We start from the raw sequence: 25,946 nt of genomic DNA on the forward strand, positions 1-25,946 counted from the left end.
ATGTCATTAAAAAGTGTTTTTCCCAACTTTGTTCTCCCCAAATCCCAATTCACCTTTCTAGAGAAAGTGATCAGTATTGCTGTGTGTGTGTGTGTGTGTGTGTGTGTGTGTGTATTCTCTCAGTAAATGAATATATAAAACATATATAACATATATATGTGTATGTATGTGTGTGTGTATATATATACACATATAAATCTGTATTTAAAATTTTTTTATATTTTATTTATTTTTGAGAGAGAGAGACAGAGTACTAGCAGGGGAGGGGCAGAGGGAGAGGGAGACACAGAATCCGAAGCAGGCTGCAGGCTCCAGGCTCTGAGCTGTCAACACAGAACCCAACACGGGGCTTGAACTCGTGAACCACGAGATCATGACCTGAGCTGAAGTTGGAAGCTTAACTAACTGAGTCCAACCCAGGCACCCCTAACTGTGTATATTTTTAATTTTTTTAAAGGCAAATCCAAAATCAAAAGCATATATGGTGAAAAGCAAGTCCATTCCTGGTCCTAATCACCAGCTCTCCCCTTCAAATTCAAACACTTTTACCAGTTTCTTGTATGTTTCTTTCTTTTTCAGAGCCAGATCTCTGTCATTTTAATAAGTGACTTCTAATCTGGTGTGTTTGGGACACCCTAAGTCCATTGTAATAAGTTGAAGTAGCTAGAAAACTTCATTTGGCTATTCATGAGTTGTATAAAATGCATTTAGTTGGATTCTATCGTGGATATTATACTTAGATTCATTCATTTAACCATCATTTACAAAGGCCTACGATGTGCGTGGCCCAGTCAGTGGTGAACAATGAACCCAGCTCACAGAAGCTCACGGTCTAATAGAAGAAACAGCGGCTTTCAGCCCAAGTGCTGTCGGAAAGTTGTGCACAGGATGCCACAGCAGTTCACTGGCACTGGAGGTGAGTGAAGGCTCTGGAAGAAAGGGGTTTGCCTAGTGGGGCAAGAAGGATGATAAGGTGGTGCTAATTGGGCAAATGAGGAAGCAATCCTTCCTGGCAAAGAGAAAGGAAAAATGCAAGGGGTACCAAGTTTTGATCTAGCACACTGTTCTCAGGCAACCTTAAAGTGTTTTGATGTTTATGTGCAGGAGAGGCTCAAGGTGACACAAGGGAGGTAAACTGAGGTCAAAATAAGAGGGCAGGACATATGATGGCTCTGTAAGTCAGGTGTTAAATTTGGGTATGACATAATCAGTGCAAAAAATGGATTTTGGGGGTGACTGACTGGCTCAGTCAGCAGACCATGTGAGTCTTGATCACAGGGTTGGGAGTTCAAGCCCCACACTGGACATAGAGCTTACTTTAAAAAAATATATTTAAAAAATTGATTTGAATGCAAAAAAAAATGTATTGGAAAGGGTAAGAGTGGGAGGTAGGGAGATGATTTAGGAAGTTGTTGTCAGAGAAGATAGGTATGGCCTGATTTAGATGGCCGTTGTAGGGATGGAAAAAATGAGAAACATTTTGAAGTTATTTGAAAGGTGGATTTAGTGGGACTTGGTGATTGATAGGGGATGGAACTGGGTCACTCCCACATTTCTAGCATGTGCAGTTAGGTGTTTTGCCCTCTTCTGAGGGGAACACAGGTGGGAAAGCCCTTTGGGAGGAGACATTTGGGAGAATTAAGGATGAGTTTGCCATTTTGAGTTTGAGGAAGAGAGAGCAAACAACTAAATGAAAATATAGTGTCCGACTGAGAAATAAGCATTGGTCGGTGGTGGTCAGTGGCAGGACAAGCATCTCCTACTTTGTCTTTAAGCCTTGCACTTCACCTCTACTCCTGCTTTTGTCCTGCCTCCCACCCTCTCCCATCCCTTCTAAAGCAGGCTGGTAGTACGGATGGTAGACGGATGGTCCTGCGTCATAAGCTACTGCCTTCACAAAATTCAGTGGCCGGCCAACAGTGTATTCGTTCAGTCGATTATAAATGTTTACCTGATGGCTCCATGTTTACCAGAATGGTGTACAAAGCGGACTCTAAATCTTTTTTAGTTTTTAGATTACTGTGGGTACTGATGCTACCTCTTCAGTATTGCACTGGCCACCGATTGCACTGTGGATTTTTCTGAAACAAGGTAAGCCTGCAGCCATAGCTTTCTTTGCCTTTTGGAGTTATTAATTCTCGTGCCAGAATTAGTAGAGCTTACTAATTAGGGTTGAAAATGCTCACCTTTGTCTTGTGCTGTGAACAACCAGCCAGATGCATTTTAAGTTGAGAGGGTGACTAAGAAAATAAGATCTTTGCTATTGTACAGAGAAATCTGAAGAATTTTATCCATTCTTCTGTTCTTGCTAAATGGCTCATTGTATGCTATCTGTATGGTATGGGTCTAGGACAGATTTCTCTCTGAACTTCACAGCATGGGTGGAAGAGAGTAATTTGGCCTTTCCTTTTTCCTGGCAGTCGGTGCCAGTCCATTTATATGGTATGTTCACAGGAGAGCTGACAAGTGTTGAGAGGTTTTATTTGATATGCATTTTTTTTAAGTAGAAAAAAATCCATAAAAATAGGTACTTTTAAGCTAGTTTTCCTAGTTAGTCTTAAGGTCATAACCCATTCTGTTTCACTAAAAAATTCCACCTCAAACCGACCAACTCCCTATGTTAAATTCTTTGGGCTGTGTTTAATATTTATGATGAAACCATGTACTACAGGGACAGTTTTTAATGATATAAATGCAAAATCACATTATTTTTCTGTGTAACTTGTAAAAGCCATTCCTTCTAAAATGGGGCTGCTTATGCTAATTTGTTATAGTTAGTGAGTTGCAGGCAGCTCTGTGAATTTACTTTTCTTGGCAGTTCTAGAATATCCTGCCATAACACATACTGAAAAACTGTTTGACGGATTATGAAAATCTGGATGTACTAAAGGTACATCTTGTGCAAACCATAAGATAAATACATGATTACATCTTTAAAAATCTGTTATCTCATCAGGTTAAGGAAATTGTCATTATAACAACCCAAAGAAAATTAAACTGTTTTGAGTAGAAGATATACTTTCCATTTGTAATGTCTGTAAATATTTTTAATATCCAATGCTGGTTCAATTTTGCTGGTCTTTCTGAATATACTGCCTGCTGGAGGTAAAGTATATTCCATCTAGAACCCACCTTACAAATGGGGAGCACATCATTGCTCTAATTGATATTCTTAGTAAAGTGTAAGAAATACTAGTTGTTAGGATTATTGGTGTAAAATATATTTTGAAATCTTATCATTACTCTTAATGAGGCCAACCAAGTCCTATTACTTCAAAGACATTGAATTATCAGGCCTGTCAATATTAGATTTGCCACTGATATGTGTTGTTTCATTAATAATAAAAAAAGTATATAATTTGGTTCGATTATGTATTAGCTTCATGTAACCAGCTTCTTTGAAAGAGTCTCTAACCTCTAGCACCTTGCATTTCTAACAGATGAAAAGGTGTTGGGGGAAAAAAACAAAGGCAATTCATTTGTTCATTTATTAAAAATATATATATATATATATATATACATATATATATGTATATATATGTATATATTGAGAAGGTGTTATGTAAAAGGCATTCTGTTACACTTTCTTAGGGCCTGAGGAATATACCTTGATGAATAGGACAGATTTGGTTCATATCTTTGCATTCTATCAGGGAGACAATCATGAAATGACCAATTATACAATTAATTCTTTAGCAATTATTAGAAGTATTTTAGAAGATACCTATAGGGTGGGTTGAGGGCAGGTAACTAGAGTGGGGAGGAGAAGCAAGCTTGTTTTAAGGGAGTTTTTAAAGTTGAAGTTGCATTTGAAATGAATTGGAATAAAATCTTCATCATGTCAATTAAAAAAAGAAGAAGAGTTCTAATATTTAAAGGTAAAAAACCGAACCATCTCTAAGAGAAATATGGTGTGGTTTGATAAGAATCTTAATACAGACAGGAAAATATTGTTGTGTGTGCTAAAGACAGCATCTTAACACTTGAAGGAATGATTTTTAACCTTACGATAAGAGTAAGATATTATATTCTACTTTAGAAGGAGGAAAAATGGGTAAGAAATGCAGATGGCCAATTAACTTCTGAGTCAAACTTTATTGCTTATGCACGTGGTAAAATATGTAAAACTTAACATAAAAAACTTTAACATGTTTATATGTTTATAAATGCTTCCAATTGATTAAAATCCTTCAGTAACAAGGTTAGTCTCCTTGATTAGTGAATGTTCTTACATATTTCGAAGCAAAATGGAATGATTTTTATCTGAGGCTGAGGCATAAGAACAGAGTTGTACAATGAGAGCCTAAACTGACTAAGAAAAGTCAGGGATGAGATTAATTTTTGCGATTAGGTAAAAATATTAATTTACCTTTAATTTTTGAATAGGTAATATATACATTATTTTTAAAATGCCAGAAATCCAGAAATTAAAGTCCCTTTCTCTCCTTCCTGTTTCCTACCTACCCTGTTGCCAACCACTCTAGACCACATATAGAAACAACCAAACACTTGAAATTATTATTACTTATGCATAAATACAGGTTACTTAGTACATACTAGCAAATCTCAAATTTAATCTCTTTTAACCCATCCACTATGGATAAGCATTTCGGGTTGTTTCCAATAAGCAGCTCTATAATGAACAGCTTTGTGTGTGGTCATTTCACAAGTATCTTCACGGAGGCAGAATTGCTAGTCAAGGAATATAATCATTAATAATTTCAGTAGTTGCTGCCAGAATGGCCTAGGGCTTGTACCAGTTTTCACTTCAGCAGCAATATACAAGAATGTATATTTTCTACTTGGTGTTATCCATCTTTTAGATCTTTTTGTGAATGATTGGAGAAAATGGCATCTCATTTTCTCATTGTTTATCTCTTTTTCAGATTTTCAGGTGGGCTGTTAATTGTTTTTTTTTTTTTTTCCTCCCTCACTTTGAAGAAGCTCTTTTATATTAGGAAGGTAAGCTCTTTAGTAATATGAGCTATAAGTATTTTCATCTCCCCTTATCATTTGTATTTTGATTTGCCTGTGGTGGCTTTTGCTGCAGCAGTTTTTTGTTTGTTTGTTTGTTTGTTTTGTAGTTGAATTCATCAATATTTTCTTTTATGGCTTTTGGGTTTGGCTTATAGCTAGGAAGGACAATGATCTTCAGGATTACTAAGAGAATAACTTACTTTTCTGCCAGGGCTTGAGTACTTTGTCATTGTTTGTCTTGAAATCTTTTATCCATTTCAAATTTGTCCTGGTGTAAGATATGAGTTTTCCTCCTAAAATGGTACCCAGTTATCTCAATATCCAGTACTGAATTGCTCATAGTTCCATACTCCCTTGTGATGTCATTTGTATCCCATATGTATTTGGATCAATTTCTACACTTTTATTTTTTAACATATATATTTTTACACATTTCAACTCAAAAATATTCCCATGCTGTTTCTGTGTTTAGGCTCCTTTTAGGTAACTGGCGTATTTAATTCGTTATTTGAAGAAAAAAAAATTTTAATGTTTATTTATTTTTGAGAGAGAGAGAGACAGAGTGTGAGCAGGGGAGGGGCAGAGAGAGAGGGGGACAGAGAATCCGAAGCAGGGTCCAGGCTCTGAGCTGTCAGAATAGAGCCCGATGCGGGGCTTGAACCCACGGACTGTGAGATCACAACCTGAGTTGAAGTTGGATGCTTAACCAACTGAGCCACCCATACGCCCTTTAATTTGTTATTTTAAATATGGTTTTTCCTATTAATAAACTTTGTATTTGTTGCTTCCCTTGAGCAACATCTTTAGAAAGTTACACAAAGTGAAAAAAAATGTATGCACGATTATGTGAAAATATTATTCACAGCAGAGCAAATTCTACAAAGCCTGAAATCTTGTGAAAAAGAAAAACCTATTTCAAGGGAAATCCCCTCAATCCCAGGGAACCTCCATATACTCAGACCAGAAGTGTTTTTTGGTTATACATAATACATTTTAAAGAGAAAGATGGATCAGTTGGGCATTACATCGACCTCAGAATCCCTTGGTGAGGTTACTTAAAGATTTAACCCTAAATCACATTTATTGCAGGCTGGTTTTGTCACTTTTAAAATATATTTTTAATTTGGAAACCACAGCGGGCTGGTTACATAATACGTGAAATTGCAGGATTTTAGTGACAATATCAGGCCTGCAGGTTTTAGATAATCACAAGCAAAGTCATGTTGCTTCCTTCATGGAAAAGGAAGAGAAGCAGAGATATGTCTGTCTGATTATTTATTCTCTGTGGGGTGTACACAGATTATTTCTGGTGTAATTTAATCTGGAAGATTATATAGCTGAGAATAAGAGATCAAATAGATATCCTCCAGACATCAGAATCTCATGAGTCAGTTGTAAACACGAGGCACTCAGGCTGCGTCTGACACTGGACAACTCACTCAAGTTCTATTCCTGACTTTCCTTCATCAAATAAGGTCTGCTTGAAAAGCCTGAAGTTAGCATTCAGATAGACAGGGAAGTGCTGAAACCAGCTGACTTTCTGTAAATGAAATCAATAGAATGGTGACTTGGAATACTTTTTTTTTCTTGGTTATTTTGCTAGGTTGTCACCATGAATGGCCCAAACCTAAGTCAGCTCTGTGACTCCTCCTGGGGGGGGGGGGGGGGGGGAGACGTCAACACTAGCCTTTTACGGTGTTTATTGAATAATTTTCAGAGCATATGGTGAATTTAATATAGACTTGGCTATTTATAAGAATACAATGACTACTTGACAATTTGGGAAGGATTCTGTAGTATGCTAGAAAAAAGAGAAGGCAGTTCCATTACTATCAGACATGGAGTGGAACTTAGTTTTAGCTGGATCCTACATACAAAATGGAAATTAAAAAAATCAAAGGTACTTTTTAAGTGTGTATCAGAATATCTTTCTTCTTCTGATTATTGATCCTGAAATTAAAATGAACACATCAAAAGTGCAGGTCTAATCTCCTCATCAGAAACATAATACAATTACTTGAGAATCATTAACTATACACTGAATAGGTTTCTCTTAATGTTTATTTATTTATTTTGAGAGAGAGGGAGTTCGCATACATGAGCAGGGGAGGGGCAGAGAGAGAGGGAGAAAGAGAAAATCCCAAGCAGGCTCCACACTGTCAGCCCAGAGCCCAACGCAGGGCTCTATCTCACCAACCATGAGATCATGACCTGAACCGAAATCAAGAGTCAGATGTTTAAGACTGAGCCACCCAGGTGCCCATAAAATGAATAGTTCTGTCTGTAAATAACAACACATATAACATAAATACATAAAGTCAAAATTAATTTTAAAGTTTCTCAGCTCTATATTTTCCATGATCAAAAGGGAGAAAAAGTGAGCATTACTGAGAAAATGTCCGAAATCTCTTTTTAAAGACATTTTATTAAATATGAGCACCGAACTATTTTCTTGTATGAAATGATTGACCAATGTGTGATTTTTTTCCCCCCAAAGATAAGGAAATAGGCAAATCAAAATTAGGATTAAGAGACTGGATGATTTAAATGCTATGTTTAATTAAATGTTCTTCATGCTCTAAAAATAGTGCTTTGTTGGGCCTGCCTGCACAATAGTGAAACCACCTACAGGTGTTAACCTGTAATAAGTATACAGTAACTATACAGTTGATAAGAAGTGAATTGATAGTTCCTATTGATGAGTAAAGAAAATACTGGAATAAGAGGGAAGAAGAGAGGAGCTGTCAAATTGCTAGTAAGAGGCAAAGAATGGATGAAACAGTAGCTTATGGTGATTATTTTGTGGTAAAGCAATGAAGGCCAGGATTACAGGTTATATTTATTTTTATAACCTTCAGTGCCTTGTATGGCTTTCACTGTTTGCTGATTTTGTTGCCTGAGCAGCTTGAATCTCCCTGTTTGATTTCTTTTTAGTGGTTCTTCATTTAAACTTCAAATTTCTGGCGTGCCTGGGTGGCTCAGTCAGTTAAGCGTCTAACTTTGGCTCAGGCCAGCATCTTGTGGTATGTAAGTTCCAGCCCCGTGTCCAGCTCTGTGCTAACAGCTCGGAGCCTGGAGCCGGCTTCAGATTCTGTGTCTCCCTCTCTCTCTGCCCCTCCCCCAATCGTGCTCTGTCTTTCTCTCTCTCAAAAATCAATAAACATTAAACTTCAAATTCCTTTCTGATTAGTGTGTATAATAGAAAACAATTACATTTAAAATTTAAAATTCCCTCTCCTGATATTTTAGACATCCTAAGGCTTGTGGTTTTTTAATTAATGTGATTTATTAAGCACGTTCTATGCCTAAGGGGGTAAGACTTGGTCCCTATTCTGGAAGCAAATGATTTTGTCTGAGGAACATAGTTGATGCTTTCTTCCATGTAATAGTTAAGTCTATATTAAGGGTTTAAGATGATTCCAGTCACAGAATTTCAGAAATAGGAAGGCTACATGAATGATCATTTCAGGAAAGTGTCCCTGTTTCATGAAGGATTCCTTAGGAATCCAAGAATTGGATTGTGTTTAGGAAAGAATGAAGGGTAGGACTTAAGGGATTCGAGAACTTTGTACATAAACTTGAAAAAATTGCTTACATGGGGCGTTGTCACTGGGGGCACTTTGAGGGTATAGGGTATGGGAACAATACTCCCCCTGAATCATTTCTTTTCCTAGAAATTTTTCCCGAGTTTGTAGCTGAAGATGCCTTAGAGGGAGTAGAGGTGATACCAGAGAATGGATAGAATTAGATTTGAAGAAGAAAGTGGTGGTTTCAGAAGGTTCACTTCAGCTTCCGATTCTGGGAAAAGATAACCTGTCCAGGGAAGTATGAAAATGCTGTCTCTCAGGAAGCTGGCATTGGAAGGAATTTCAGTAGAACTCAGGGAAAGACAAAAAGCACCTTTGTTTTTGATAGGAATTGGAGATAGAAGCAGATAATTTGACATCATTATGGGGCTGCTTTTGTCTCTGCTTACATTCTCAGCAGGCTCCCTGGAAGGCTTTCCAGCCGACTGGGATCTTCTGGTTTTCTGTCTTAGACATCTTCCTTCCAGCAATTAATTAAAACACAGGAGCACAATTCCTGATCTGTTCATCTCTAGCAATAACCTCTTCCTTTGAAAGAGAACCCCTCACATTCAGAGTCCTGTCTCTGCTTTCTGCTCAGCTTCTATCCCAGAATGTCCCTCTGAAGTCCAAGGTACAACTCTGAATTCTAGGAATTCTCTGACCTTTGCTCTGGTTCCAGAATGAACATTTGCCTGATTCAATACTCAGGTCATTCTTTACAAATAAGTACATTCTAAACCAGCCTATGCAAACTACTATAATACTACTGGACTTTTTCTTACAGGTCTGAATTTTCTAGAAATGAATGTTTCTTCAGCAATGTTAGCAAATCTACAGTCTCAAGGAGTCTGCCAAATCTTACCTCTGTTAAGCATTTTGTTGCTTAGTGAACTATTCTTTTGATTCTTTTAATCCATTTACAGCCGAAAGCTATGATAATTTACTATGGTCCGTATGTCACCCTGACCCTCATTTAACAAATATGAGTGTTCTAACTATGTGTGTGGCACTAAAATGCTTTGTTCTTGCTCTGAGTAAAGCACTATAATGACCCTCCTTGTTTTTTGGGAAACGGGGGGTGCTGCTTATCCAACACGTTTCTGTGTTTGACTTACCACCATAATTTTTCTTCTTTTCGTTTAGAGTTTTCTGTATTTGGGGGAGTTTCTATACTGATTGTGTATATATATTTAAAATTAAATATAAAATTAAAAAATTATCTGAAACCTAAATAGAAACGTCATGCCCCCCAGACCAACAAAAATGGCACACACATACGTATGTACACACACACACACACACACACACACACACACAAACTGTAGCTTTTAAATAAAGGTTCACAGCGAGGGAGTTTTAATAATAGTGATATTTGATGTTGACCTATCATTTTACCATTCAATAGTTGTTTTCATTTCCTTATATTGGAGGTGGAATAGCTTAGTAGTTAGAGGTCACTTCACATCTTGCCTTTGCCACATACCAGGTATGACCTGGGCAAGGCACTGAATTTTTCTAAGCCTCAGTTTGATCTCTGTACCTGTCTTGTAAAGTTATTGTGAGGATTTGGTGGAGCAAAGCATATAATGTGCCAAGAGAGTAGAGATCATAGGAAATGTTCACTTCATGTTACTTATTGCCTGACCTTTCTGTTCCCCCGACAACACTCTTGTGGACAAGTAGGCCCGGTGGGATGACCTTCATTTTACCAAGAAGAAAAAGTGTGCTCAGAGACATTAGGTGAAATGACAAGCAATTCTTCAGTTTTTAAACAGTTTCAATTGCACTATCAATGCCAGGACTGGAAAGGGCCATCAAGTGAGTTTACTGGGACCTTTCTCTAGGGTGGAGTAAACAGACAGGAAACCTGAAACTCCTGTTGAACTACTCTTGTGGGTTTCAGAGAACCCCTAAAGATCTGATACCATCAGACATTCTACATAGTCACAGAGCCAATGGCCTAAAGTTCAAGTTGAGCTGAACATTTTAACAAGGCAGGTTCAAATCATTCTTCACTTTTTTGGGGGGGAGGGGTTATGCAAAGAAAGGATATTAATTTGTAACTTCCTCACTTTTATGTGAAAATTACTTGTCTTAGGATTTCTGCGAGTGCATAGTTACTTTAAAAACTCAGCTTCGTTGGTTAACGTGGCTTTGCAAAAGGGACACACACAGAGGCTTGGAACCTCAGGGTGCTGGCTGGCCCTTGCCTTAATTGGCCACATGTGTTGATCCAGCAGCTTTATATGAGACAGGGCTCCTCTTTTTAAGCTACTTGAAAAGTAATTCATCTCATCAACTTGTGGCAAAGATGCCCTCTGTGGTTTCTTTGCAGCAATTTTATTTGTTTCACTAGATTAAAGTTACCTCCTCACAGCATACTTTTGCCATTCTTTGGCCTGTAACCCAATTTAATTTTTTTCTAACAAATACTTTCTGACACAAATTCATTCCTTTGAAAATGACCTCAAATAGTAAAACATTTTAGCTAGGAACAAACTCCCCCCTCAGTTGTTGTGCTGCTTGCAAAAATAATCTTGGACTGCTCAGCTTTAAGGGAGATAAACTATGTAAGTGAAAAATTCCCAATAAATAGTTAAAGGGTGACAATCGCATTATTAAAGATTTTGTTGTTGTTGTTCAGTGACGGATTCTGTGAGTTATACACTGAATTTATAGGCATGAAATGTTAGAAGTCAGCGGACCAGCAAAATCTTTGAAATCACATTGTTGAGGAGACCATTTAAAATGCAAACATTTGATATATACCAAAGTTTTTGGCAATGTAGCTATTTGGTAAACTTGAAAATGGCATCTCCAAAGATAGTCTGCAAAGCCGATGTTAAAAAATTCATAATGGGTGCCTGGGTGGCTCGTTGGTTAAGCCTCTGACTTCAGCTCAGGTCGTGATCTCATTTGTGAGTTCGAGCCCCACACCTGCTCTCAGCACAGAGCCTGCTTCAGATCTTCTGTCACCCCCTCTCTCTGACTCCCCCCTTCTTAAAAATAAATAAACATTTATAAAAAAAGAATTATAAAAAGTTCATAAAATCCTACCTATCTTCAGGTTATGATGAAAACATAGTTTAGGAAAATAACCTGAAAAAACTAGGTTAAGAGATCAGACCTCAGACAGACAGGTATTTAACATCGGTACAATAATCTGCAGAGTATACGGATATTCTTACTGGATATTTATTTTTACTCATAACAGTTTCAAAACAATTACAAAATGCCATAGAAGTATAACAGCTCTTCTCTGGTACATGTCCTGGGGCATGTTTTTGCAGTAACAGAAAAGTTAGTTTTCTGCTCACACATAAACTTCACTTTGGCTAAGTGCTAGGCACCATATGTATACCAAAATTACAGTGGGATACTGCACACTTTACTTCCTGTCCTGAGCATTTGAGTGTTGCTAGGCAACAGTTAAAAAGGCGCTGCGTGCTTTTGGTGTAGCGTTGCCAGATTACAAACAAAATACCTGGTGAACTGGGTTGAGAAACTGGAAATCCCTCAGGAATAAAAGATATCAAATGAATGTGCTGTGTGCGTCCGCACTGGATGTGCGTGTAGAAATGTAAGTTATTCGCATTCATCCAAAACTGGTTATAGAGCCTACAAAACGAATTTTCTTTAAAATATGTGGTTGCCAGAGGCAGATTAAATTCACAATGTCTCAACCTTGCTATGAATACCCTACTTGTTTCAACTGTAAGCAGTGAATCTATTTTTTAAAAGAAAGGGCAGGTTTACAAAACAGCAGTAACAGTAGATTATTCACATTCCCCTTTCCCCAGTTGTCCTCCAAATCTCTGGGCAAAAAGGAGATATACTATGACCCCCAAACATGTCCTCTATAAGGAAAATGAATTAACTCTCACAAGTATTGCAATCAGCAATAACATTCTTTTAAAACATCAGAGCTCCTGGAATTCGTCTTTCTATCAAGATTTTATTCCTAGCATGAAGTTCAGATGTGGAGTTTGGAAGCTGGGTCAGGCAAGATTGTGTTTTCCAAATATGGCAGCCCTAACCTAGCCTTTCCCACATGCTCTTCTAACAGTATGATGTTGGCACTCCTCCATCAAGGCGGGGGGTGGGGGAGCTCCTATTTCCTTGAATATGGGTAAGCCAGTGACAGGGCAGAAAGGACATTATCTGACTTCCAAATCTAAGTCATGCAAAGTGATACAGCTTCTGCTGGGATCCTTTCCTTAGGACTGTGTCTTAGGATCACTGAACAGATGTAAGAACACCAGCCAGCCTGAAGCAATTGAGTTGGGGAGACCACATGGGAAGCTCCATGGAGACAGTAATCTCAGAGAAGCCCAGCTGTTGTAGCCTCCAGCTGCTCAAGTTTCCTTCTCACCACCAATCTCCACATGGGAGAGAGCCAGCCTTCTAGTCAGCCCTACCTGATGCTGAGTATGCAGCATGACTGTCCTCATGGAGGTGTGCCCAAATTGCAAAGTAGTGAGCAAGAGGAGAAAGGTTATCTTAAGCCACTAAATTTTCTGGTGGTCTGTGATGCATCATGAGATAGCCAGAACATTAAGACCTGGACAAAATTTTGTGATAGTTAAATGGTAAGTATAAGTTAACATAACCATAGTAAGATTGGTTGATCAGCAAATTAATATACTAATTAACACCCTCAGTGTCTGAGTTAATTTAAAGCAGAAAACCATCTTGTCTTGATAAGATACACAGAAGTGTTGGTTGACCACGTTCCTTCATAAGACTTCTGAGACCTAACCGTGGTCTAATGTTCTGATTTCTTAATTATGATAATCAAGTGAACAGAAGAAGGCAGAAGATGTAGCAGTCTTTCAGTTGTGTATTTCTCATGATTCTCTGGGTCAGGAATTGGGGTAGAGTTCAGTTGGGTAGGTCTTCTGCTCCATGTGATTTTGTGGGGGTAACTCATTCAGCTATGTTCAGCCTGTGGCTGGGCTGGGCTGGAAGGTCTAAGGAGGCTTCCCTCATGTCTGCTGCTCTTCTACATGTCCTCTCCATCCATGTGCTGAGGCTCATCACTCAGCAGTCAAGCCCAGCTTCGTTAAAGCATGGAGGCTGGCTTCCTAGAGCAGGAGGCAGGAGCTGCCAGACCTTTTAGGGCCTGAACTGGGAAGACCCAGAATGTTACTTGCACTGCATCCTATTGGTTAAATGAAGTCACAAACCAAGTCAAGGGGTGGGAAGAGACCACTTGTTGATGGATGCTGTGTCTTGCACATCCATGGGTGAAGTGGGAGGAAACTGATGGTTATTTGGGGGATAAATGGGAAGAGTAATTGTCTCTAAAGAGAGAGAGTGGTTCTCATCCTAGTTCTGCTATTCTAACTAGCTATGTGGTGTTGGCCAAGTCACCTATTAATATGCTTAACCAGTTTGCACACATGCCAGGTGAGAGGAATGAGCCATGAACTCCAAAAGTCCTTCTCATCAGGGCAGAGGCTACATTAAGCCTGGAAGGTGGGGGTGGAAGGGGATGTAAACAGAAACACGATTAATGAATTCTTCAGTTGTTCTCTCCTGGGCTATTGTTAACCTGTGTTTAACCTTTAGCTGTGGTCTGGCTAACTAATGACATCTCCCTAATCAATCATCATATGATCTCCGCTCTTGAGGGATCAAATGTTCCTGTTACAATCTACCCTCCCCTTTCTCTGCCTTCTCCTCGTCAGCCTCATGGGATGGGAAATCAAAATGCTGTTCTTTTTCACAGCTGTTATTATCTTTTACAAGGAGCAGGAGGCACTAGGGCTTCAAAGGGAGTTGGGGTAGGGATGCTGGAACAAAGATTTGACAAAATAATTTAGCCAACTTTATAAACATTGTGTTGACCAGTATGAACCCTGAAGCAAACTGAAAGATTTTTGTGTTTCTAAAAGTCTTCAACCAGGAGCTTTATAATTTTGAAATATACAGCTTCTTCAGCAAGTATTCTAGAAAAACCTTCATTTTAGGAGGATTATAGGTTGCCACAGGGACACTCCTGAACTAGATCTGGGATCATTATTTGGTGAGATGTAGTACGTATAGGATCTATGGTAGGTGTACAAGGAGCTCCTTAAGGAGCTCATCATTCAGTAAGTTATCTAGTACCTTCCAACCTAAGTTGTGGACCTAAGTTTGACGTGGCATTGGAGCCCTTACAGGCTGTATCGCTCCAGGAATTTCAGCAACAGCATCCAGATTTAGGCAGAGACCTGTGTACCTTACCCAGTTACTCCTTCACTATAGCCATTGACTTTCAATTTGGGGGTAGGGTGGACACATGAAAACAATGTGTACTGAGGTCTACTGGATCCCAGATTATCTTTCCAGTACTAAACTATCAAACCCTCCTTGTGTCCTTCCAACTTTATTTCCAGAACTGTCAGGACTCCTCAAATGAGGAGATGGTAATGTTTTTTGATCACAATGTATGCATCTTCATGCCCAAGAATATGGCTTCTCATTACTATAAGAACATAGAATAATCTGCTAGATCTGCCACTCTATTTTTTTGTCTTCATTCTTTCTCTAAGCTCTAGTTATCTCCCCTCACCAGCATCTCCTTATCTTCCTTTCCTTGACACACATCTCCATCTCTCACACACCCTATTTCCAGGGATTCCATTCTGCCAAAATTTCAACTCAGGCTATACAAATCCAAATGCAGTAAAGATATTCTTCCAAACATTATGAAGAAAGATGTGATTAAAAGCATTCACTAAAGGGGTGCCTGGATGGCTCATTTGGTTAAGTGTCTGACTCTTGATTTCAGCTCAGGTCTTGATCTCATGGTCGTGGAATTGAGCCCTGCAATGGGCTCTATGCTGACAGTCGGACCCTGCTTGGGATTCTCTCTCTCTCCTCTCCCCACCAACTGCCTGGATCACACACACACACACTGTTTCTCAAAATAAATAAATGAACTTAAAAAAAAAAAAAAGGCATTCGGTAAACAATGAGTTCTAAAATCTCAGGAGGAGAGGGTGGCAAAGAGGAACCAGAACATTAAGATCTCAAATCTGTGAAGGTTTTTTTATTTGTTCAAATCTCATTGTTCCTTAATCCTTCTCCCATTCTTACAACTGTCTGAAAAAATCTTCAGTAAAACTACCCACCCTAAGAGAAGATAGAAAGAAAAGCAGGAGGAGGAGCCATTCTGTATTAACAAGAAAATGACATTTGGAGGTAGAGGAGCAGATCTGGGGTCTTTGCACCCAGGTAACAACCTAAAAAAACTGTCCACGGGAACTCATAATCAAGCACAACTATATGCTGCTAGATGTGACAAATGGGGGACATATGTTCGGCTAAGTCCTATGTCAGCAGTGTCCCATTTTGCCAGAGGCCATCATGACAGCTTCGAAGCAGTGTTAAAACCAACAAAAATACTTCGTGTTCCTAAGGGGTAGGTGGCTTGGTTGAGGGACCCGTGGCATAAGAATATACACAACTGACATAGGTACGTATGTCGGGTTTTGAACACAGCAACATGGTCTAGATACAGTCTTATCTTTTCTTCATAAAACCATGCACGAGAAAGCTGCACAAGAATACCTGGAATTGCGTTAAGTTAATGATAGAAGTCTAAGTGTCACTGAAGTTCTAAGGGGGCCCTGATCTCGCCTACAGAGAACGCCACTGGCCAGGTGGGTGCCTTCGAATGAGATGATCTTTATGAGCCTGCTATTCCTACTGGAAGATCAGAGACCTGGCCCACGGCGGTGCTCAATAGATGATCATTACTGGTCCACGTGTAGCTACTCTAGACAGAGTTAGTGAGGGTTCAAGTAATTTAGCCGTAAAATGGGAAAGCCTGGAGTTCTTTCTGACTTCCCCCAAAAGGGCGGTGTGTGCAGCCCACGACACCTACTCCCTTCCTTTTCCAGGGAACTGGCCCTTTCCCCACAAAGCACTGCCCCCACATCGCGTCTTCCCCGCTTTCCACTAGAGCTTGTGGCCTCAGTTACCTCAACCAAGTTTCAAACTCCGCCTCCCCTACCTCTACCAGCCGCGCGCGCGCACACACACACACACACACACACAGCACGCAAAGAAGCGGTGCACACGCCACAGCGGGGAGGAACACGGACCAGCTGGGGGTCCAGCTCTCCCTCGAGGGGGGTGCGGCAGCAAGGGGGCGTGGCGAACGCGAGGCCCGTTTTGCAATTGGTGGCGGCAGGGCCGCGTGGAGCCCCACGTGACCAGTGGGCTCGAGGGCCCACGGGCCTACGGGCTACGGGCCCGGGCGCGCAGACGTGCTCAGCTGGGCTGGGACGTGGGCGGAGGTGGTAAAGGGGTAAAGGCGGAGGAGGGAGTGTCTGCGAACAGGCAACACATGCCTGGCGTGGTGCCTTGCAGCTGGCGGCGGGTGGGGCCGCCGGGCGAGCCGCTGCTTTCCCCTGTCCGCGGAGGCTGCGGACGGGAAACGATCCGGGTGGGGAGCACCCCTGCCCAGACCCCTTCCTCTGAAAGTCTGCGGGATCCAGGGGCCGGGTAAGCCAGGTAGAAGATCGGGACCGTGTTACGGACGTTGAGAATCGCAAAGATCAACCCCCTAGGCTTCTCTCTGCCCATTACGGACTCTGTGATCTCTGGCAAGTCAGTTAGCCCGGGCCTCAGTTTCCCCACTTTTCCAGGGGGCTTGCGACCTGACAGTGGCCATGAAGAACAGAAAGTTCACTTCACAATCACTCCTTGCCTAGTGAGTATTTAGAGCACCTAAGTCATGCTCTTGCCCTCAGGGAAACAGGTGCCTAGTTAAGGCACTGAAGACCAAAGTTTCATGGTTGTTTAGTGACAGGGCTTTGGAGTGGGCCCCCTGGTGGGTCTTCAGCACTGCCTGTGTGAGCTTGGGCCTCATTTTCCTTATCAGGGCACAAAACGTGCTTCAAAGACCATGAAAAGATAACGTGGGGCGGTTACGTTGTCCTGGGCACGTAGTAGTCTCCTAACACTAGTTAGAGGCTGAGGCAGCGCAAACGGCTTGTAAGTGCAGTTGCTCATTTCAAAGCCGTTGGAATGTCTGGGAATACAAGCACAGTGTGGGAGATGGGGGTGCACGCCCACAGAACAGAGGTTGATTTTTGTTTTCTAGGCTAGCCAGAGTGAAGGAATGCAGTTATTAATTTATTAAGCACATTCCTATCTCTCCCTGCCTTAGAAAAAGGCTTCTGAGCCTTTCCGAATCTCTAGTTGGTAGTGTTTTAGAACTAATAAAGGAGACATTTAACTGATTTTTCTGAATTCACTCTTACATTTAGACCAGTTCTGATGATCAAGAAGGAAAATGATTCATTTGCATTTCGGGCAGTTAATAGTGTATTATAACAATTTGGGATGAAACTGTCAGTACTTAACAGGAAAGCTGGCAAAAACAGATAGTCTTCAACTGTTACCGTGGCTCAATGTTGAAAGCTTAAAAGATACTCGTGTTCTGTACTGTGTTTACCTCTTTCTTTTGGTCTCAATAATACCCTGCCTCCCATATCTCTAGGTGGTCCTTAAAAGCTGTTATTTATTACTTTTTTGTAGGCATGCATTTTGACCTTAATCTCACCTTTTCTTACCAGTAACTACTTTAAGATCCTGTTGCTACAAGAGTTCAGGGAAAATCCATTTGTAATATTATTTGGAGAAGGGTGACCACACCCTGACTTCAGCAGAGTGTTGAGTAAATCAAGCTACTGTTCTTTCTGGAAAAAACCTGCAGCTGAAACTGGGATTAGGGATAAAGAAACGCAGCTGGATTTTGCCTCTTGAGTGCCAGTGATAGTTTCTGTTTATGATCTGTTTATCATACAACATGCTTTGCCAGAATTTGACCAGTTTTTTGTAAGCCTACCATGACTACACATAGTATGTGATGCCTTGTGTCTGAAGTATGTTTAAATAGCTGATTGATCTTGACCTGTTGAGTGAATGGGAGATGTTTGCATAAAGCAGTAGCTTGTCTCCACATAGGTCTTTGTTGAAAAAAGTAGCCATTGATTGATGATATCTAATTGAAAGCATATGAGAGATTCCAGGATTTGACTTTTTCGTTATTTGCAATTATTCATTTTAATATTGTAAACAGTTGTAGAGTGGGCCTGTTTATGTTCCAGTTTCCTGAAATTGGCTTTAAAGAATTAGTTGTCCTTGGTCTCGCTCACTATTTCAGTTCAGCATACAGTATAGTAGGCTGAATAACTGCAACAATCGTAATAAACATTTGTGGAGCATGTAGTATTTATATTGACAGTTTATATGCTTTATTTATTTATTTATTTATTTACTTATTAAGTACCCTCCAGGCCCAGAGTGGGGCTTGAACTCACGACCCTGAGATCAAGACTTAAGCTGAGACCAAGAATGGGAAGCTTGACTGACTGAACCAACCAGGTGCCCCTATATATATATAATTTATATCCATTACCTCACCATATTGGACACTGGGGAATCAAACAGTGTTTATTATATGTTCTTCCACCTCAGAAATTGTATCACCTGTTTTCTCTGTTTTTGTTTGTTGGCACTTTTTTTTTAATCTTTATTTTTGAGAGAGTGAGAGAGAGACAGAGTGAGAGCAGGGGAGCAACAGAGAGAGAGGGAGACAGAATCCAAAGCAAGCTCCAAGCCCTGAGCTGTCAGCACAGAGCCTGATGCAAGACGCGAACCCACGAACTGTGAGATCATGACCTGAGCCGAAGTCGGACACTTAACCGTCTGAGCCACCCAGGCGCCCCATGTTTGGTTGTTTTTTTAAAGAAAAAAGAATCTTCCTGAAAAGTTAGGCTTTTCAATTGTGATAGAAATCCTGGATGTTTATATTGTTTCTTTGAGAAATAGTTGTCTTTAACATTTTATTTTTTTCTTTGTCTCAAATGAAATAACTAAATCTTGCAATGTTAGTGTGGGTCTTAGCCAAAACTGATTATTTTTTTACTTTAATAAAGGGATCAAGAATTTAATTTAACGCATAGCAGGTCCTTAAGAATTTACTAATAAGGTTGACACTGGCTTATAAAAGTTTTCAGACAAGAGTTTTTACTTCAGAAAAGGAAAGGTAAATTTGTTTATCCTCTGTTTCATTAAAATAAAAACAATAAATTTGAAAATGCAGGAAATTAGTTATAGAGAGCACTGATAGATGAAAATAAGCCATTAGACTTTGGGCACCATGGATTGGTTTATGATACCTACATGTATATTTGTACGTAATGATAGACGTGTTTGTATATATAGCTTTGTTGGATTTACAAAATGCTTTTACTCTGTCTCCTTTCATCTAATTCTCCTATATCACTTTGATAAAGATAATTGCTTAACTCATGTAAGAAATGAAAAAATTTCAGGGGTTCCTGGGTGGCTCAGTCGGTTGAGCCTCCGACTTCAGCTCAGGTCATGATCTCATGGTTTACGGGTTTGAGCCCCACGTTGGGCTCTGTGCTGACAGCTTGGAGCCTGGAGCCTACTTGGGATTCTGTGTCTCCCTCTCTCTCTCCGCCCCTCCCCCCTCATGCTCTGTCTCTCTCTCCTTCAAAAATAAACATTAAAAAAAAAAAAATTTCAGAGAAGATGAAGGGAATTGCCCAATGTTTTTTGAATCCAAGTTAAATATAAAGACATGGATAGGTTAAAAGTAAAAGAGAAAACATATACTACTCAAAACTCTAATGAAAGGAAAGATGAAGTGGCTGTATTAGTACCAAAGTAGACATCAGATCAAGAAATACTATCGGGAAAGATAAAGAGCATTGCATAATGAGTAAAGGGTCAATTCCTCAAGAATATATAACAATCAAAATGTGAATACCCTGGGGCTCCTGGGTGGCTCAGTCGGTTGAGCGTCTGACTTCAGCTCAGGTCACAGTCCATGAGTTCGAGCTGCATGTTGGGCTCTGTGCTGACAGCTCAGAGCCTGGAGCCTGCTTTGGATTCTATGTCTCCTCTCTCTGCACCTCCCCTGCTCACACTGTGTCTCTCTCTCAAAAATACATAAAATTAAAGAAAAAATTAAAAAAAAAATAAAAATAAATGTGAATACACTTAACACAAGTGAAAGAACCTAAAGGTGAAATAGACAAATACACAGTTTCAGTTGGAGATGTCAACAGTCCTACTTCAGTAATCCATAGAACTAGTACGTAGAAGATGAATAGGGATGTAGAAAACCTAAGCAGCCCTACCAACCAACTTAGTTGAATTGACTTTGAAAGGATACTACATCCAACAACAGCAGAATACACATTCTTTTCAAGTGCATATGGAATATTCACAATGTTAGATATTCTGGGCCATAAAATGAACCTCAAAAAATTTAAAGAAATATGATTTCTCTGGTCATACATGAATTAAATGAGAAATCAATAACAATATCCCAATAATCTCCAAATATTTGGAGATTAAACGACACACTTCTAAGTAACCCATGAGTCAAAGACAAAGGCATAATGGAAATTAAAAATTATTTTGAATGGCAATGAAAATGTAACACGTCAAAATGTATAGGACTAAGCTAAAGCAGTGCTTAGAGGGAAATGCATGGCATTAAAATACATTAGAAAACAAAAAATACTTCAAATCGATGCTCTCAGCCTGTACCTTAAGAAACTAAAAAACAGAAGAGCAAATTAAGCCCCAAAGAAGAAGAAACTAGGAAATAATGAAAATAAGAGCATAAAGTTTGAAATAAAAATAGAGAAAATTTGAAACAAAAATAAAGTCACTAAAACCAAAAACTGGTATTTGAAAGATAAAATTGACAAACCTTTAGCTAGACTTGTCAGGAGAAAACAGAAGATACAAATGTTAATATTACAAATGAAAAAGAGAATATTACTATATGTTCTACAGAAATTTAATATTCCCTATTAAAATGCTAATAGGGAATATTATGAACAATTTCTGTCAGTAAACTTGATAACTTAGGTGAAATGGGCAAATTCCTTGAAAGACTACTGAAGCTTACTTAAGAACTAATAAAGAATCTGAAAACCTTTCCTGCAAGATAAGCTTCACTTGGGCAGTTTTACAAGTGTTTAAGGAAGAAATAATACCAATTTTGTATAAACTCTTCTAGAAATAGTAAAGGAGAGAACACTTCCCACTTAATTTTATGAGGCCAGGATTAACAACTCAGGCCCATTAGGATAGCTACTATCAAAAATGAACAAATCAATAAAAGTAAGTGTTGATGAGGATGTGGAGAACTAGAAACCCTTGTGCCCAGTTGATGGGAATATAAAATGATAGCTGCTATGGAAAATGGTATGGTGGTTACTCAAAAAATTAAAAATGGAATTACCATATGACCCAGCAGTTTCAGTTCTGGGTTTATACCCAAAATAATTGAAACTAGGATCTTAAATATTTGTACACCTACATTCATAGCATTATTCGCAGTAGCTAAAATGTGGAAACACTCCAGTGTCCATCAATGAATAAATGCAAACCGTGGTACATACGAAAGTGGAATTTTTAAAAAACCTTTTTTAAATGTTTATTTTTGAGAGAGAGACAGTGTGAGCAGGGGAGGGGCAGAGAGAGAAGGAGACCCAGAATCCGAAGCAGGCTCCAGGCTCTGAGCTGTCAGCGCAGAGCCGGATGTGGGGCTCAAACCCACAAACCGTGAGATCATGACCTGAGCTGAAGTCGGATGCTTAGCCAACTGAGCCACCCAGGCACCCCCATACAGTGGAATATTATTTAGCCTTAAGAAGGCAGGAAATTCTCATGTATGCTACAACGTGGATAAACCTTTAGACATTATGCTAAATGAGGTAAGCTAGTCACAAAATGACAAATACTATATGAGTCTAATTTACATGAGATAGAGGAGTCAAAATCATAGACACAAAGCAGAATGGTGGTTTGCAGGGGTCTGGGGAAGGCAGAATGGGGATTTATTGTTTATGGGTACAAAGTTTGGTTTTGCAAGATGAAAAGAGGTGTGGAGATAGATGGTGGTGATGATTGCACACATTAGGAATTTCTGTAATACTACTGAACTATCTTAAAAATAGTCATGATGGGGGCGCCTGGTTGGCTCAGTGGATTAAATGTCTGGCTCTGGATTTCAACTTAGGTCATGATATCATAGTTATGAGATAGAGCCTGGTGTCAGGCTCTGTGCTGGGTATGGAGCCTGCTTAAGAGTCTCTCTCTCCTGAGGCGTCTGGGTGACTCAGTTAAGCATCTGACTTTGGCTCAGGTCATGATCTCATGGTTTGTGAGTTCGAGCCCCACATCGAGCTCTGTGCTGACAGTTTGGAGTCTGGAGCCTGCTTTGGATTCTGTGTCTCCCTCTCTCTCTGCCTGTCCCCCACTTGCGCTTCATCTCTTTTTCTCTCTCAAGAATAAGTAAACGTTAAAAAAATAAAAAAAAAAAGTCTCCCTCTGTCCCTCCCCTGCTGACTCTCTCTCAATTTTTTTTTTAAATGGTCACTATGGTAAATTTCATGTTATATATATTCTATCACAAAAATGATTGAAAGATCCACTGTATAAAAAGAATAATAAATACATCATGACCAAGTGGGGTTTATCACAAGATGCAAAGTTGGTTGACTATTTGTAAATCAGTCATGCAATTTACCTTATCAACAGACTAAATAAGAAAAACCATATGATGATCATCTCAGTAGATGCAGAAATAGCATTTTACTAACATCTATCATTCATTCATCACAAAACTCTCAGAAAAGTAGAAATAAAAGTAAACTTCCTCTACTTGATAAAGGGCATGTATGAAACATCTGTAGTAAGGATGTTGGCTCTCACCACTCCTAAAGGAAATAGGTATACGGATTGGAAGGGGAGAAATAAAATGCCTTTATTGGTAGATAGCATGGTTGTCTATGTAGAAAATTCCAAAGAATTTACAAAAAAGGTACTGTATCTAGTAGGAAGTTTAGCCAGGTTACAAGATACAAGGTCAATATATGAAAATTAATGCTACTTTTCTGACAGAATATTTTGAACTTTAAAACTTTTAAGTGCTTTTTATAATAACATCTAAACAGTTAAAATCGTGATAAATGTAACCAAATATCTGCAAGATTTGTATGCTGAAAACTACAAAACTGATGACAAATCAAAGGAGACCTAAATTAGTGGAGCATTGGACTGTGTTCATGGATTGGAAGACTGAATATTGTCAAAATATCATTTCTTACCAAATTGTTAAGACTGAATAGGTTCATTGAAATTCTAATCACAATCTTAGTATTCTTTTTTGTGGAAATTGGGCTCTTCTAAAAATTTATTTATTTTCAAATGAAATGTAGCTGACATAGAATATTATATTAGTTTCAGGTGTACAACATGATTCAACATTTATATACATTAAGAAATGCTTAAGTATAGTTATATCTGTCCTTATACAAAGTTATTACAATATTGACTATATTCCCTATGCCATACTTCAGATCTCTGTTACTTATTTTATAACTGGCACTTTGTACATCTTAATTGCCCTCACCTATTTCACTCATCCCTCTGCTCCCCCCCTCCACTTTGGCAACCACCAGTTGGTTCTCTGTATTTGTGACTCTGTTTCTGTTTTGTTTGTTCATTTGTTTTTTAGATTTCACATACAAGTGAAAACATATGCTATTTGTCTTTCTCTGTCTAATTTATTTCACTTAGCATAATACCCTCTGGGTCCATCCATGTTTCTGCAAATGGCAAGATTTCATTTCTTTTTATGGCTGAGTAATGTTCCACATACATACATACATACAACATTTTCTTTATCCGTTCATCTGTGGGTGGACCTTTCGGTTGCTTCCATATCTTGGCTATTGTAAATACTGCTTCAGGAAATGTAGGGGTGTATATATATTTTCAAATTAGTGTTTTCATTTTTTTCTGGTAAACCAGAAGTGGAATTATTGGATCATATGGTATTTGTATTTTTAATTTTTTGAGGAAACTTCATACTGTTTTTCATGATAGCTGCACCAGTTTATATTCCCATGAATAGTATATGAGGGTTCCCTTTTCTCCACATCCTCACCAACACTTGTTATTTCTTTTTGATACTAACCATTCTGACAGGTTTGAGGTAACACCTCATTCTGATTTTGGTTTGCATTTCCCTGATGATTACTGATGTTGAGCATCTTTCCATGTGTCTCTTGGCCCTCTGTATGTCTTCTTTGCAAAAATGTCTATTCAGATCTTCTGCACATTTTTTAAATCAGCTTGGGTTTTTTTGTTTGTTTTGCATTGAGTTGTATAAGTTCTTTATATGTTTTGGATATTATCCTCTTCCAGATTTGTCATTTTCAAATATTTTCTCCCATTCACTAAGTTGCCTTTTCATTTTGTTGATGGTTTCCTTCACTGTACACAAAAGTTTTAGTTTGATGTAGTCCCAATAGTTCATTTTTACTTTTGTTTCCTTGCCTCAGACAGATCCAAAAACATTGGTAAGAGGAGTGTCCAGGAGTGTACCGCCTATGTGTTTTCTTAGAACTTTTATGGTTTCAAGTCTTATATTTAGGTCTTTAATCCATTTTCAGTTCATTTTTGTATTTAGCGTAAGAAAATGGTCCAGTTGCATTCTTTTCTGTGTAGTGGTACAGTTTTCTCAACAGTATTCATTGAAGTGTTGTATATTCTTTTCCCCATTGTATATTCTTGCCTCCTTTGTCATAGATTAATTGACCACATAAGCATGGGTTTATTTCTGGACTCTGTATTCTGTTCCATTGATCTATTGGGTCTGTTTTTATGCCAATACCATACTGTTTTGACTGCTGTGGCTTTGTAGTATAGTTTGAAATCTGGCTGTGTGGTACCTCCATCTTTCTCCTTCTTTCTCACAATTATTTTGGCTCTTTGGAGTCTTCTGTAGTTCCATGCAGATTTTAGGATTATTTGTTCTAGTTTTGTGAAAAATCTATTGGTATTTTGGTGGGGATTGTGTTGAATCTGTAGATTGCTTTGGGTAGTATTGACATTTAAAAAATATTCTTCCAACCATGAGCATGGTATACCTTTCCTTTCATTTGTGTCTTACTCAATTTCTTTTATCAGTATCTTAGACTTTTCAGAGTACCGATCTTTCACCTCCTTGGTTAAATTTATTCCTAGTATTTCATTTCTCTTTGATATAAATGGAATTGTTCTCTTTTGCTAGTTTGGTATTAGTATATAGAAACACAACAGATTTCTGTGCATTAATTTGTATCCTCCAACTTTACTAACTTCATTTATCCTAAAAGTTTTTGGTGGAGTCTTTAGGGTTTTCTGTATGTAGTATTATATCATCAGCAAATAGTGATAATTTTCATTTTTTATTACCAATTTGGATATCTTTTATTCATTTAATTGTCTGATGCTGTGGCTACAACTTCTAGTACAGTGTTGAATAAAAGTAGTGAAAGTGAACATCCTTGTTTTGTTCCTGTT

At 38.9% G+C, this 25,946-nt stretch overlaps 1 long non-coding RNA gene across 8 annotated transcripts in view; it reads left to right on the top strand.

Annotated features, from left to right (window-relative positions):
• Nucleotides 1–307: 307 nt before the first annotated feature.
• Nucleotides 308–25,946, top strand: part of LOC106978954 (uncharacterized) — a 78,835-nt gene continuing 53,196 nt past the window's right edge. The window contains exons 1-3 of one of the 8 annotated variants that reach the window (XR_008297026.1): nucleotides 308–916; nucleotides 2,009–2,091; nucleotides 4,887–4,962. This is a non-coding gene — a long non-coding RNA (uncharacterized LOC106978954). Of the gene's footprint in view, nucleotides 917–2,008; nucleotides 2,092–4,886; nucleotides 4,963–15,947; nucleotides 17,052–17,185; nucleotides 17,251–25,946 lie in introns of those variants that run through there. The other 7 variants (XR_008297025.1, XR_008297023.1, XR_008297027.1 and 4 more) reach the window with 7 other exon arrangements.

Source organism: Acinonyx jubatus, chromosome A2, assembly GCF_027475565.1.
Source record: "Acinonyx jubatus isolate Ajub_Pintada_27869175 chromosome A2, VMU_Ajub_asm_v1.0, whole genome shotgun sequence".
Lineage (NCBI taxonomy): Eukaryota > Metazoa > Chordata > Mammalia > Carnivora > Felidae > Acinonyx > Acinonyx jubatus.